Genomic DNA, 14,196 nt, shown 5'->3' with positions numbered 1-14,196 from the left:
CTCGGTGCCTGCCTTCCAGCCTGATGTGCCTGCCTTCCAGACTGATGTGCCTACCTTCCAGTCAGATGTGCCCGCTTTCCAAACTGATGTCTTGATGCCTGCCTTCCAGCCCAAAGTCTCGGTGCCCGCCTTCCAGCCTGATGTGCCCGCCTTCCAGCCTGATGTGCCTGCCTTCCAGCCTGATGCGCCTACCTTCCAGTCAGATGTGTCCGCTTTCCAGTCTGATGTCTTGATGCCTGCCTTCTAGCTCGAAGTCTCGGTGCCTGCCTTCCAGCCTGATGTATCTACCTTCCAGTCTGATGTGCCCGCTTTTCCGTCTGTGCCCGCTTTCCAGCCTGATGTGCCCGCCTTCCAGCCTGATGTCTCAATGCTTGCCTTCCAGCCTGATGTCTTGGTGCCTGCTTCCAGCCGGATGTCTCAGTGCTTACTCAGTTTACTCAGCTCCCTACCAAATACTACTACCCAGTCTCCAAGTGCTGCACCTATCCTGCCTTTAATCCACCTGTCTCTTCTCCACCTGTAACAACCCCACAGAACCCTCCTCCAGCCACTGTTCCTTGGTCTTCCTTTTGCCCAGCTACATACTTTTCCTATGACCCTGCACCTACGTACAAAGCTGCAGTCGCTAAACCAAAAAAGAAACAAAAGTTCTTCCCGACCCACACCATCTTGCCAGTAACCCAACCTGCCTCCACACCAACCAACCTGTTCCAGCCTGCGTTCATGCCAGTTGAACTTGATGGCCCACCTAAACCTGCCAACCCTGTGCCTGCTATCCAGCCTGATGTGCCTGCCTTCCAGCCTGATGTACCTACCTTCCAGTGTGATGTGCCCGCTTTCCAATCTGATGTCTTGATGCCTGCCTTCCAACCCAAAGTCTTAGTGCCTGCCTTCCAGTCTGATGTGCCTGCCTTCCAGTCTGATGTGCCTGCCTTCCAGTCTGATGTGCCTGCCTTCCAGCCTGATGTGCCTACCTTCCAGCCTGATGTGCCTACCTTCCAGCCTGATGTGTCCGCTTTCCAGTCTGATGTGTCCGCTTTCCAGTCTGATGTGTCCGCTTTCCAGTCTGATGTGTCCGCTTTCCAGTCTGATGTGTCCGCTTTCCAGTCTGATGTGCCCGGTTTCCAGTCTGATGTCTCGATGCCTGCCTTCCAACCCAAAGTCTCGGTGCCTGCCTTCCAGCCTGATGTGCCTACCTTCCAGTCAGATGTGCCCGCTTTCCAATCTGATGTCTTGATGCCTGCCTTCCAGCCCAAAGTCTCGGTGCCTGCCTTCCAGCCTGATGTGCCTACCTTCCAGCCTGATGTGCCTACCTTCCAGTCTGATGTGTCTGCTTTCCAGTCTGATGTCTCGATGCCTGCCTTCCAGCCTGATGTACCTGCCTTCCAGCCTGATGTGCCTACCTTCCAGTCAGATGTGTCCGCTTTCCAGTCTGATGTCTTGATGCCTGCCTTCTAGCTCGAAGTCTTGGTGCCTGCCTTCCAGCCTGATGTATCTACCTTTCAGTCTGATGTGCCCGCTTTTCCGTCTGTGGCCGCTTTCCAGTCTGATGTGCCCGCCTTCCAGCCTGATGTCTCGATGCTTGCCTTCCAGCCTGATGTCTCGGTGCCTGCTTCCAGCCGGATGTCTCGGTGCCTGCCTTCCAGCTTGATGTCTCCACTTTCCAGTCTGATGTGCCCGCTTCCCAGTCTGTGCCCGCTTTCCAGTCTGATGTCTCGATGCCTGCCTTCCAGTCTGATGTGCCCTCTTTCCAGTCTGTGCCCGCTTTCCAGTCTGATGTGCCCTCCTTCCAGCCTGATGTCTCGATGCTTGCCTTCCAGCCTGATGTCCTGGTGCCTGCCTTCCAGCCGGCATGTCTCGGTGCCTGAATTCCAGCTTGATGTCTCCACTTCCCAGTCTGATGTGCCCGCTTCCCAGTCTGATGTGCCCACCTTCCAGCCTGATGTCTAGGTGCCTGTCTTCCAGCTTGATGTCTCCACTTCCCCGTCTGATGTGCCCGCTTCTCAGTCTGATGTCTTGGTACCTGCCTTCCAGCCTGGTGTCTCGATGCCTGCCTTCCAGCCTGATGTCTCGATGCTTGCCTTCCAGCCTGATGTCTCGGTGCCTGCCTTCCAGCTGGATGTCTCGGTGCCTGCCCTCCAGCTTGGATGTCTTCACTTTCCAGTCTGATGTGCCTGCTTCCCAGTCTGTGCCCGCTTTCCAGTCTGATGTGCCCACATTCCAGCCTGATGTCTCCATGCCTGCCTTCCAGTCTGATGTGCCCGCTTTCCAGTCTGTGCCCGCTTTCCAGTCTGATGTGCCCGCCTTCCAGCCTGATGTCTGGATGCTTGCCTTCCAGCCTGATGTCTCGGTGCCTGCCTTCCAGCCAGATGTCTTGATATTGGTGTGTCAGCCTGAAGTTTCGGTGCCCGTGTGTCAGCATGAAGTTTCGGTGCCCATTACCCAGTCTGCTGAACCGGCGCCCGTTACCCAGTCTGCTGAACCGGCGCCCGTTACCCAGTCTGCTGAACCGGCGCCCGTTACCCAGTCTGCTGAACCGGCGCCCGTTACCCAGTCTGCTGAACCGGCGCCCGTTACCCAGTCTGCTGAACCAGTGCCCGTTACCCAGTCTGCTAAACCGGAGTCCGTTAAGCCAGTGCCCGTTATTCGGCTTGCCGGACCGGTGCCCGGTGTCCAGCTTGCTGAACCGAAGCCCGTTACCTAGCCCACTGGGCTGGGGCCCATTACCCAGTTTGAGCCGGTGCCTGTTATCCAGCCTGCCCTTACGGTGCTCGCTATTTGGCCTGACGACCCGGAGCTTGCTGCCCAGCTCGACGACCCAGAGCCCGCTGTCTGCTCGGATGTGCCCGCTGTCTGGTTTGATGTATCCGCTGCCCAGTCTAAGGTCCCTGATGCCCAGCCTGAAGTACCCGATGCTCAGCCTGACGTGCCCTCATCTGTTGTTCGGTTTGAGGCCATGAACTTTGAACAATTTCATCTAGTTGGAGCGTCCGGAGGCCGGTCCTTTGAGGGGGGTACTGTCATGAAAAGGTTCACCCGTTGGTGCACTATCGGTCTCCTGGATCGCAGTACCAGTGTCCACCAGCGGGTGTCTTCCAACACCTAAGACCTGTAATAAGAGGACTCACCTGCTGGTGGCACTGTTGCATCCTTGGGCCGTAGTACCGGTGTCCACCAGCGGGTGTATTCCGGCAGTGTGGAGCAGACAGCACCCTCTGCGCTCAGGTGTAACGTGAGGTCAAATCACTGCAGTCTAATAAATACCCGGCAAGCCCTCAGATCCTTGCCTTGGTGTCTCTCTCCCTGTGCCCTGATCTGGCTGCCTGTTATCTTGACCTTGAGCCTGCATCTGTCCTGACCTGATCCGATCCCTATCCTGAGCCCATCCTGGACCTGTCCCTCCAGTTTCCTGATTTCCCTGATCCCTGCCCTGCAGCCTATCCATCCATCTATCCTCTCCCTGACCTGTTGGTTCCCCGTCTTTTCCCATCTGACTGACCTCCTTGTGTATGACCTCGGCCTGGCTTTTGCTACGATTATGGTATTTCCCATCCATTTGTATATATCATTTGTTTGTGGGTCTATGGTTGTTTTGCACTGTTATATTTCGTTTAGTTGTCACCTATTTAATAAACACCATTATTTTTCACTTACCTGTGTTTCTGGTTCCTTCTGTGCAGTCCACACAGTCTGGTCTACTAAATTCCTGTGACAACCGGTTTGAGGCTATTTTGGAGTGGCGCCCGAAGCGCCATGATAGTGTGAGTACCCTGAGTGGGATTTATTGTATTTTATAATAAAGTGTTTACATACTGCACCATAAAGTCCTCTCTCCATTGATATTCCGAGGTAAAAGTGGCACTCCTGTGATGCACAGTGACATATGATCAATCCAGGATCCCGGATGCACTACTTTGGTGGTTCAAAAAGCGTGTTTTGACCAAGCCTAGGAGCAAGGTCACACGCTCTGAGGTGAGCAGCTATCACCTAGGGGGGAGCACTTGTGTGTGTGGATACAGCACCTGACCTCTGGCATTTCACTGAATCGCATGGATTTTTGGAACATATATTTTGAAAATTGCACAAAACACTTCAGCACTTTATCTTAATTGGCATATGTTTTACTGGTATATATTTTCATCATCTTTGTGTGTGTGTGTGTGTGTGTGTGTATGTAATATATATATATATATATATATATATATATATATATATATATATATGTGTAATATTAATTCATGAAAAAAAAGTTTGCGTTTTAAAAGAATTATTTGATTATTTTGTTATATATATATATATATATATATATATATATATATATATATATATATATATATACATATTATTGTTACTATTGAGTTGTTTACGTATTTGCACATTATCACTTTAATAGGAACGCTGCATGGATTGCACATTTTAGCACTGTACGCTATATGATTCTCTGAAAGCGTAGCGTATTTGTTATAGTTTATTTTGAATTTTGCATGATTTATGAGGCATGTGTAACGCTGGCAGCTAATTTTATTTAAAAGCATTGGTTTTGGAGACCCTTATGGTCAGGTAGTTATTGGTGGCTCACAGGATACTACATTATAATTATGAGCATTTCATGACTTAGGTTTCGCCGGATATAAACAGTGCCATTGGGAAATTGGCAAAGCATTTTATCACACCGATCTTGGTGTGGTTAGATGCTTTGAGGGCAGAGGAGAGATCTAGGGTCTAAAAGACCCCAATTTTTTCAAAAAAGAGTACCTGTCACTACCTATTGCTATCATAGGGGATATTTACATTCCCTGATATAACAATAAAAATGATTAAAAAATGTATATATATAATAAAAAAGCAAAATAAATAATTAAGAAAAAAAAAAAGAAGCACCCCTATCCCCCCGTGCTCACGCACAAAGGCGAACGCAAGCGTTGGTCTGGTGTCATATGTAAACAGCAATTGCACCATGCATGTGAGGTATCATCATTAAGGTCCGATCGAGGGCAGTAATTTTAGCAGTAGACCTCCTCTGTAAATCTAAAATGGTAACCTGTAAAGGCTTTTAAAAATGTATGTAGTCTGTCGCCGCTGCACGTCTGTGCACAATTTTAAAGCATGTCGTGTTTGGTATCCATGTACTCGGCATAAGATCATCTTTTTTATTACATCAAACATTTGGGCAATATAGTGTATTTCAGTGCATTAACCACTTCAGCCCCGGAAGGATTTACCCCCTTCCTGACCAGAGCACTTTTTACAATTTGGCACTGCGTCGCTTTAACTGCTAATTGCGCGGTCATGCAATGCTGTACCCAAACGAAATTTGCGTCCTTTTCTTCCCACAAATAGAGCTTTCTTTTGATGGTATTTGATCACCTCTGCCATTTTTATTTTTTGCGCTATACACGGAAAAAGACCGAAAATTTTGAAAAAAATTGATATTTTCTACTTTTTGTTCTAAAAAAAATCCAATAAACTCAATTTTAGTCATACATTTAGGCCAAAATGTATTCGGCCACATGTCTTTGGTAAAAAAAAATGTCAATAAGTGTATATTTATTGGTTTGCGCAAAAGTTATAGCGCCTACATTTTCTGGAATTTACACAGCCTTTAATTTATGACTGCCTATGTCGTTTCTTGAGGTCCTAAAATGGCAGGGCAGTACAAAACCCCCACAAATGACCCCATTTTGGAAAGTAGACACCCCAAGGAAATTGCTGAGAGGCATGTTGAGCCCATTGAATATTAATTTTTTTTGTCCCAAGTGATTGAATAATTTAGTTGTCACTAAATGATATATTGCTCACACAGGCCATGGGCATATGTGGAATTGCACCCCAAAATACATTTAGCTGCTTCTCCTGAGTATGGGGATACCACATGTGTGGGACTTTTTGGGAGCCTAGCCGCGTACGGGGCCCCGAAAACCAATCACTGCCTTCAGGATTTCTAAGGGCGTACATTTTTGATTTTACTCCTCACTACCTTTTCTATCAGTCTATCAGTTTTGAATGCCATAAAATGCCCAGATGGCATAAACCCCCCCCCCAAATGACCCCATTTTGGAAAGTAGACACCCCAAGCTATTTGCTGAGAGGCATGGTGAGTATTTTGCAGCTCTCATTTGTTTTTGAAAATAAAGAAAGACGAGAAAAAAATTTTTTTTTCAAATTTCAAAACTTTGTGACAAAAAGTGAGGTCTGCAAAATACTCACTATACCTCTCAGCAAATAGCTTGGGATGTCTACTTTCCAAAATGGGGTCATTTGGGTTTTTTTTTTTGCCACTTGGGCATTCCATGGCCTCCGAAACTGTGATAGGCAGTGAAGAGTGAAATCAAAAATTTACGCCCTTAGAAAGCCTGAAGGCGGTGCTTGGTTTTCGGGGTCCCGTGCGCGGCTAGGCTCCCAAAAAGTCCCACACATGTGGTATCCCCGTACTCAGGAGAAGCAACAGAATGTATTTTGGGGTGTAATTTTACATATTCCCATGGCATGTTTGAGCAATATATCATTTAGTGACAACTTTGTGCAAAAAAATAAAAAATAAAATAGTCTCTTTCCCGCAACTTGTGTCACAATATAAAATATTCCATGGACTCGACATGCCTCTCAGCAAATAGCTTGGGGTGTCTACTTTCCAAAATGGGGTCATTTGGGGGGGGTTTGAACTGTCCTGGCATTTTATGCACAACATTTAGAAGCTTATGTCACACATAACCCACTCTTCTAACCACTTGAATACAAAGCCCTTTCTGACACTTTTTGATTACATGAAAAAATTATTTTTTTTTTGCAAGAAAATTACTTTGAACCCCCACACATTATATATTTTTTTAAAGCAAATGCCCTACAGATTAAAATGGTGGGTGTTTCATTTTTTTTTTTCACACAGTATTTGCGCAGCGATTTTTCAAACGCATTTTTTGGGGAAAAAACACACTTTTTTAAATTTTAATGCACTAAAACACACTATATTGCCCAAATGTTTGATGAAATAAAAAAGATGATCTTAGGCCGAGTACATGGATACCAAACATGACATGCTTTAAAATTGCGCACAAACGTGCAGTGGCGACAAACTAAATACATTTTTAAAAGCCTTTAAAAGCCTTTACAGGTTACCACTTTAGATTTACAGAGGAGGTCTACTGCTAAAATTACTGCCCTCGATCTGACCTTCGTGGTGATACCTCACATGCATGGTGCAATTGCTGTTTACATTTGACGCCAGACCGACGCTTGCGTTCACCTTAGCGCGAGAGCAGGGGGGACAGGGGTGCTTTTTTTTTTTTTTTTTTTTTTTTTTTTTTTTTTCTTTATTATTTTTTTGCTTTTTTATCTTATTTTTAAACTGTTCCTTTCATATTTTTTTTTTTTAAATCATTTTTATTGTTATCTCAGGGAATGTAAATATCCCCTATCATAGCAATAGGTGGTGACAGGTACTCTTTTTTGAAAAAATTGGGGTCTATTAGACCCTAGATTTCTCCTCTGCCCTCAAAGCATCTGACCACACCAAGATCGGTGTGATAAAATGCTTTCCCAATTTCCCAATGGCGCTGTTTACATCCGGCAAAATCTAAGTCATAAAATGCTCGTAGCTTCCGGTTTCTTAGGCCATAGAGATGTTTGGAGCCACTCTGGTCTCTGATCAGCTCTATGGTCAGCTGGCTGAATCACCGGCTGCATTCTCAGGTTCCCTGTTGAGACAGGAGAGCCAGAGAAAAACACGGAAGACGGTGGGGGGGGGGCATTCCCTCCCACTGCTTGTAAAAGCAGTCTAGAGGCTAATTAGCCGCTAGGATTGCTTTTACATGAAAGCCGACCGCTGGCTGAAAAGAATGATACCAAGATGATACCTAAACCTGCAGGCATCATTCTGGTATAACCACTCAAAGTCGTGAATGGCGTACCTGAAGACAAAAAAATGGTTAACAATAAAGCACAGTAAACGGTAAAGTATAAAAAATTGCAGACCTGAAAAACAAACATGATAAAACATAGTAATAATAAAACATTGCAGAATAGAATACAGTAAAAAAGAGCAGAACAATAGAGAGAATAGAGAGAGAGAGAACAATGAAACGACAACTATTTTTTTTTATTTTATATTTTTGTATGTGTTTTTTTTTTTTTTTTTTACACTTTTTTTTGTAACTAACTTTTATAACTGTAACCGGTTCCAGGTTCGGGTCTCTCAAAATGTGATGGCATCTTGGGAGACCCTGTGAAAGTGTGCCTAGTCTGTGCAATGCTGTACCCTACGCTAATACTCAACTAGTGAATGGTAGCATTCAAAACATTCACCAATGCAAAGACCAGGATTGTCAGGACAGGAGGGACAATAATAGCGGGTGTCACGCCTATATCCGCGCTTGCTGCAGACACATCTTTTTAGGGGGGGTTCGTTGGGTAGGGGTACTCGGGAGGACATAAAGAAAATGCCTCTCATGCAGCCGACTGCATTTGGTTGGGGATGTGAATGGGGGAAGTACGGGCGCTGCAGAAGTGGTGGGTTCCCAATTAGGATTGGCGAATGCAGCAGGAAGGGCATTATGGGCACGACGGGCCTGTGTTTGTCTTTTTGGTGGCAGCGGGACACTACTTGTGCTTGCCAGTTCACCAAAACGCTACCAAAAAAACTGTTAGCGATCGCAGGGATCAGGCCTGACTCTGCGAACGCTGCAGTTATGCGTTTAGTGTTTTGTAAGTGACAGTGATCGATCGATACTGCACTTGGGTGGGCTGGGCCAGGCTGGGCCGGGCGGAGGGGCAAAACCCAGGTGCTAGCAGGTATCTGGGCTGATCCCACTAACACTGCATTTTTGGGAACCCTAAACTGCTGGGGACGCTAGTATAGATCTGATCGGATCAGGTATTGATCTGATCAGATACTATACCACTAAGGGAGGTGTACGGTGCGTGCGTGGGTGTTAGCGCGACTGGCGCTAACCTGACGCTGCCTGGGGCTGGTGCTTGCCAGTTCACCAAAACGCTACCAAAAAAACTGTTAGCGATCGCAGGGATCAGGCCTGACTCTGCGAACGCTGCAGTTATGTGTTTAGTGTTTTGTAAGTGACAGTGATCGATCGATACTGCACTTGGGTGGGCTGGGCTGGGCGGAGGGGCAAAACGCAGGTGCTAGCAGGTATCTGGGCTGATCCTGCTAACACTGCATTTTTGGGAACCCTAAACTGCTGGGGACGCTAGTATAGATCTGATCGGATCAGATATTGATCCGTTCAGATACTATACCACTAAGGGAGGCGTATGCTGCGTGGGTGTTAGCGGTACTGGCGCTAATCTGACGCTGCCTGGGGCGACGCATATCACCGCCGGGTGATCAGGGGGCTAAACCTTTATTCGGTAATAAACGACGGGTGCCCTGACACTATGAAAACTAAACCAACTAACCAGCGTCACCCGTAATGGTTATACGGTGATCAGTGGTGAAAGGGTTAACTAGGGGGCAATCAAGGGGTTAAAACATTTATTAGATAGTATATGGGGGTCCCTGTCGCTATAAAATGCTGACGGCGAACCTAAATATTTACGTTCCTAACTAGCATCACCAGCGACACTAATACAGCGATCAGAAAAATGATCGCTTAGTGACACTGGTGACAGGGGGTGATCAAGGGGTTAAAACTTTATTAGGGGGGGTACCCTAGACCTAAAGGGGGGTAACACTCACTGTTCTACCACAGTAACTGTCACTAACTGACACCCTGCAGTAATCAGAAAAAAAAAAAAAACTGCTTGGTGTCAGTGTTACAGGGAGGGGGGAGGGGTGATTGGGGGGGCGATCGGGGGTGTTTTGTGTGCCTGGCATGTTCTACTGTGTGTGTGTGTGTGTTGGTGCACTTACATGTCTTCTCTCCTCGGCGCTAGAACGGAAACTGCCGAGCCGAGGAGAGATGACATCACATCCTCTGCCTGTGTGTACTATACACAGGCAGGAGATGTTCCTCATTGGCTGGGAGCGATCGCGAGGGGGGGGCCACGATCGGATGGTCTCCCCCTCGTCTCTCATCGCTCCTAGCCAAATGCCGACCGCCGCTGGCACCGGGGGGGGTCCGATCGGACCCCCCGCCCGCGGGAAGGCAATCACGTATGGGTACGTGATTTTGCCTGCCCGTGCCATTCTGCTCACGTATATATGCGTGAGGCGGTCGGCAAGTGGTTAAAATTAAAAAAAAATGTGTTTTTTCCAAAAAAATTGTGTTTGAAAAATCGCTGCGCAAATACTGTGTGAAAAAAAAAAATTGCAACACCCACCATTTTAATCTGTAGGGCCTTTGCTGTAAAAAAATATGTAATGTTTGGGGGTTCAAAGTAATTTTCTTGCAAAAAAAAATATTTTTTCATGTAAACAAAAAGTGTCAGAAAGGGCTTTGTCTTCAAGTGGTTAGAAGAGTGGCTGATGTGTGACATAAGCTTCTAAATGGCATGCATAAAATGTCAGGACAGTTCAAAACCCCCTAAATGACCCCTTTTTGGAAAGTAGACACCCCAAGCTATTTGCTGATAGGCATGTTGAGCCCATGGAATATTTTATATTTTGTCAAACGTTTCAGGAAAATTACACAATTTTATTTTTTTGCACAAAGTTGTCACTAAATTATATATTGTTCAAACATGGCATGGTTATATGTGGAATTACACCCCAAAATGCCGCATACAGGACCCCGAAAATCAATCACCGCCTTCAGGATTTCTAAAGGTGTAGATTTTTGATTTCACTCCTCACTACCTATCACAGTTTTGAAAGCCATAAATAGCACAAAACCCCCCAAAATTACCCCATTTTGGAAAGTAGACACTCCAAGCTATTTGATGAGAGGCATGTTGAGTCCATGGAATATTTTATATTTTGCCACAAGTTGCGGAAAAATAAAAAAAAAATGTTTTTCTTTTTTTTTTTTTTTTTTTTAACACAAAGTTGTCACTAAATGATATATTGTTCAAACATGGTATGGTTATATGTGGAATTACACCCCAAATACATTCTGCTGCTTCTCCTGTGTACGGGGATACCACATGTGTGGGACTTTTTGGGAGCCTAGCCGCGTACAGGACCCCAAAAACCAATCACCAACTTCAGGCTTTCTACGGGTGTACATTTTGTATTTCATTGTGGTATCCCCGTACTCAGGAGAAGCAGCAGAGTGTATTTTGGGGCGTAAATCCACATATAACAATGCAATGTTTGAACAATATATCATTCAAATATATTTAGTGACAATGTTGTGTTAAAAAAAAAAAAATAAGTAATTTTCACGAAACTTGTGGCAAAATATAAAATATTCCATGGACTCAACATGCCTACAAGCAAATACCTTGGGGTATCTACTTTCCAAAATGGGGTCATTTGGGGGGTTTTGTGCTATCTTGGCATTTTATGGCCTTCGAAACTGTGATAGTGAGGAGTGAAATTAAAAATTACGCCCTTAGAAAGCCTGAAGGCGGTGCTTAGTTTTCGGGGTCCCGTACGCGGCTAGGCTCCCAAAAAGTCTCACACATGAGGTATCCCCATACTCAGGAGAAGCAGCAGAATGTATTTTGGGGTGTAATTCCACATATAACCATGGCACGTGTGAGCAATATATCATTTAGTGACAAATTTGTGTATTTTTTTTTTTTTTGTAATTTTTCAAACACTTGTGACAAAAAAATAAAATATTCAATGGGCTCAACATGCCTCTCAGCAATTTCCTTGGGGTGTCTACTTTCCAAAGTGGGGTCATTTGGGGGGGGGGGTTGTACTGCCCTGCCATTTTAGCACCTCAAGAAATGAGATAGGTAGTCATAAACTAAGAGCTGCGTAAGTTCCAGAAAATGTACCCTAGTTTGTAGACGCTATAACTTTTGCGCAAACCAATAAATTTACGCTTATTGACATTTTTACCAAAGACATGTGACTGAATACATTTTGGCCTAAATGTATGACTAAAATTGAGTTTATTAAATTGTTTTTATAACAAAAAGTAGAAAATGTAATTTCAAGTATCAAATATATCATTTTTTTTCAAAATTTTCGGTCTTTTTACGTTTATATCGCAAAAAATAAAAATGGCAGAGTCAATCAAATACCATCAAAAGAAAGCCCTATTTGTGGGGAAAAAAGGACACAGATTTTGTTAGGGTACAGCATTGCATGACTGCACAATAACCAGTTAAATCAGCGCAGTGCCAAATTGTAAAAAGTGCTCTGGTCATTGAGCAGCCAAATCCTCCGGTGCTGAAGTGGTTATAAAAGGAGCAAAAGAAATAGATTCATTTAAACCTGGAAAGAAGGTAGCTTGTAGTCTAAAAATCCATCTTTGCTCGTGTTGTAGCATTCAATCAAGTGCATTAAAAGGAGACTCTGGGTATTTTATAGTTGTGTGCAAGTGCAGCATGTCTGCCGATTGGAAGATGGCGGTTTCCAACCTGCATACTGTAAGCATGCTGGGACAAACTCCTGTTTTGTCTTGCCTATATAATATGCCCCGCACTCGCATACCTTAAGATACACCACCCCGCGGGTTTGGCAGTTCACAAAATGTGAAGGCTTAAAGGTATCCCCATTAGGAAGACAAAATATTTTTTCTCGTTGTATTAGGGGGCAGTGTCCACATTGGAATGAACCAAAAACTGGACAGTGTTTTTGCCTTTTTTGTTCATTTCTGAACTCTGTCCTTGATTTGAGGTAGCTCGTTTGTAAGCGATTGAGGGATTGGTTGACTCAAAAGTGTTAACTCTAGGGTCGTCCGGAAGTATAGTTCCAATGTTTTTGGACTATATTTCTGATGGCATTGTGTTGTCTTGAGAAACGCAGAATAAGCCTAATTGGATCTGGGCTGGAGTTGTTTTTATTTTTGTGTTTGAACAACAACTCACATCTAGGTTGTATAACAGTTTTGTTATATGCTTTCCGTAGACATGATCGACTATATCCATGTGCTAATAATCTACTTTGGAAATTTCCAGCTTCCTCATTGAAGAGGGCATCATGTGAACTATTCCTGCGAACATGCAGATACTGCCCATATGGAATATAATTTTTTTAGTGGTGTGGGATGGAAGCTATCTGCATGCAGCACGGTGTTGCCAGCAGGGCTTTTACGGAACAACGTGCTGGACAATTTGCCCTCAGAGTTGCGTTAAATCTGATAATCCAAGAAATTCATGATGTTCTGGTCATATGTCATCATGAATTTCAGGTTATGATCATTATGATTCATGAGATCAAGGAACTCCACCAGAGTCTCCTCAAGTCCCTCCCAGATGACGAAGACGTCATCTATGTACCGGAGCCACGTGGATATGTGGCTTGTGTACTCAATGAGGTCCTCATCACCTAAGAGGGACTGCTCCCACTCCCCCAGGTACAAGTTGGCATAGGCTGAGGCACAACATGTCCCCATTGCCACGCCCTGCACCTGGAGGTAGTGGGAGTTATTAAAGGTAAAAAAGTTGTGATTGAGGATATATTCTAGTCCATTTATTATGAACTTGTTTAAAGTTCAATCATATTTTGAGCCCTGTTGGAGAATCTTTTGTATAGTAGTGATTCCCTTGTTATGGGGTATCGAACTATACAGGGCCTCAACATTGATGGCAACTAAAATAGATTTCTCCAAGAGGTTTAATTTCTCGATAGACTGTAAAAAATGTATGGTATCCAAGAAAGATGGCAAACACAGGACAAAAGGTTGTAAAAAGGAATCGATAACTCTACTAAGATTTTCAGAGATTCCCCCATTCCCGGGGACTATGGATTGTATGGTTTTTTGGATTTATGGATTTTTGGTAGACTGTAAAAGGTAGCCACCCTAGGATGTTTAGTTCTAATAAATTCATATAAGTCCTTAGTGATAACACACATTTCGAAGGCCCGATCGATCATCGTGTAAAAGTCCATATAATACGTTTCTATTAGTTTGGCTGGAATACTTCTATATCGGTCTTTGTTGTCTAAAATTCTTTGACTCATAAGTACATAGTCCTGGTTGTCCATAAGGATAGCATTGTCACCCTTATCTGAAGGTTTTACTATGATTGTTACATTGTTACATAGTGATTCTAAGGTTTCATTTTTGTCTATCGTTAGATTCTGCAGCTTCGTTTTTATACGTGGCAGTTTGCAAATATCCCTTAACTTTTATTTTAAAAAGGTCGCTACACTCGGATTAGTCTGCAGAGGGGGAAATTTTGTGG

Source organism: Aquarana catesbeiana, linkage group LG01, assembly GCF_042186555.1.
Source record: "Aquarana catesbeiana isolate 2022-GZ linkage group LG01, ASM4218655v1, whole genome shotgun sequence".
In the NCBI taxonomy this organism is placed as follows: Eukaryota; Metazoa; Chordata; class Amphibia; order Anura; family Ranidae; genus Aquarana; species Aquarana catesbeiana.
Note: the sequence above shows the minus strand (reverse complement) of the source record.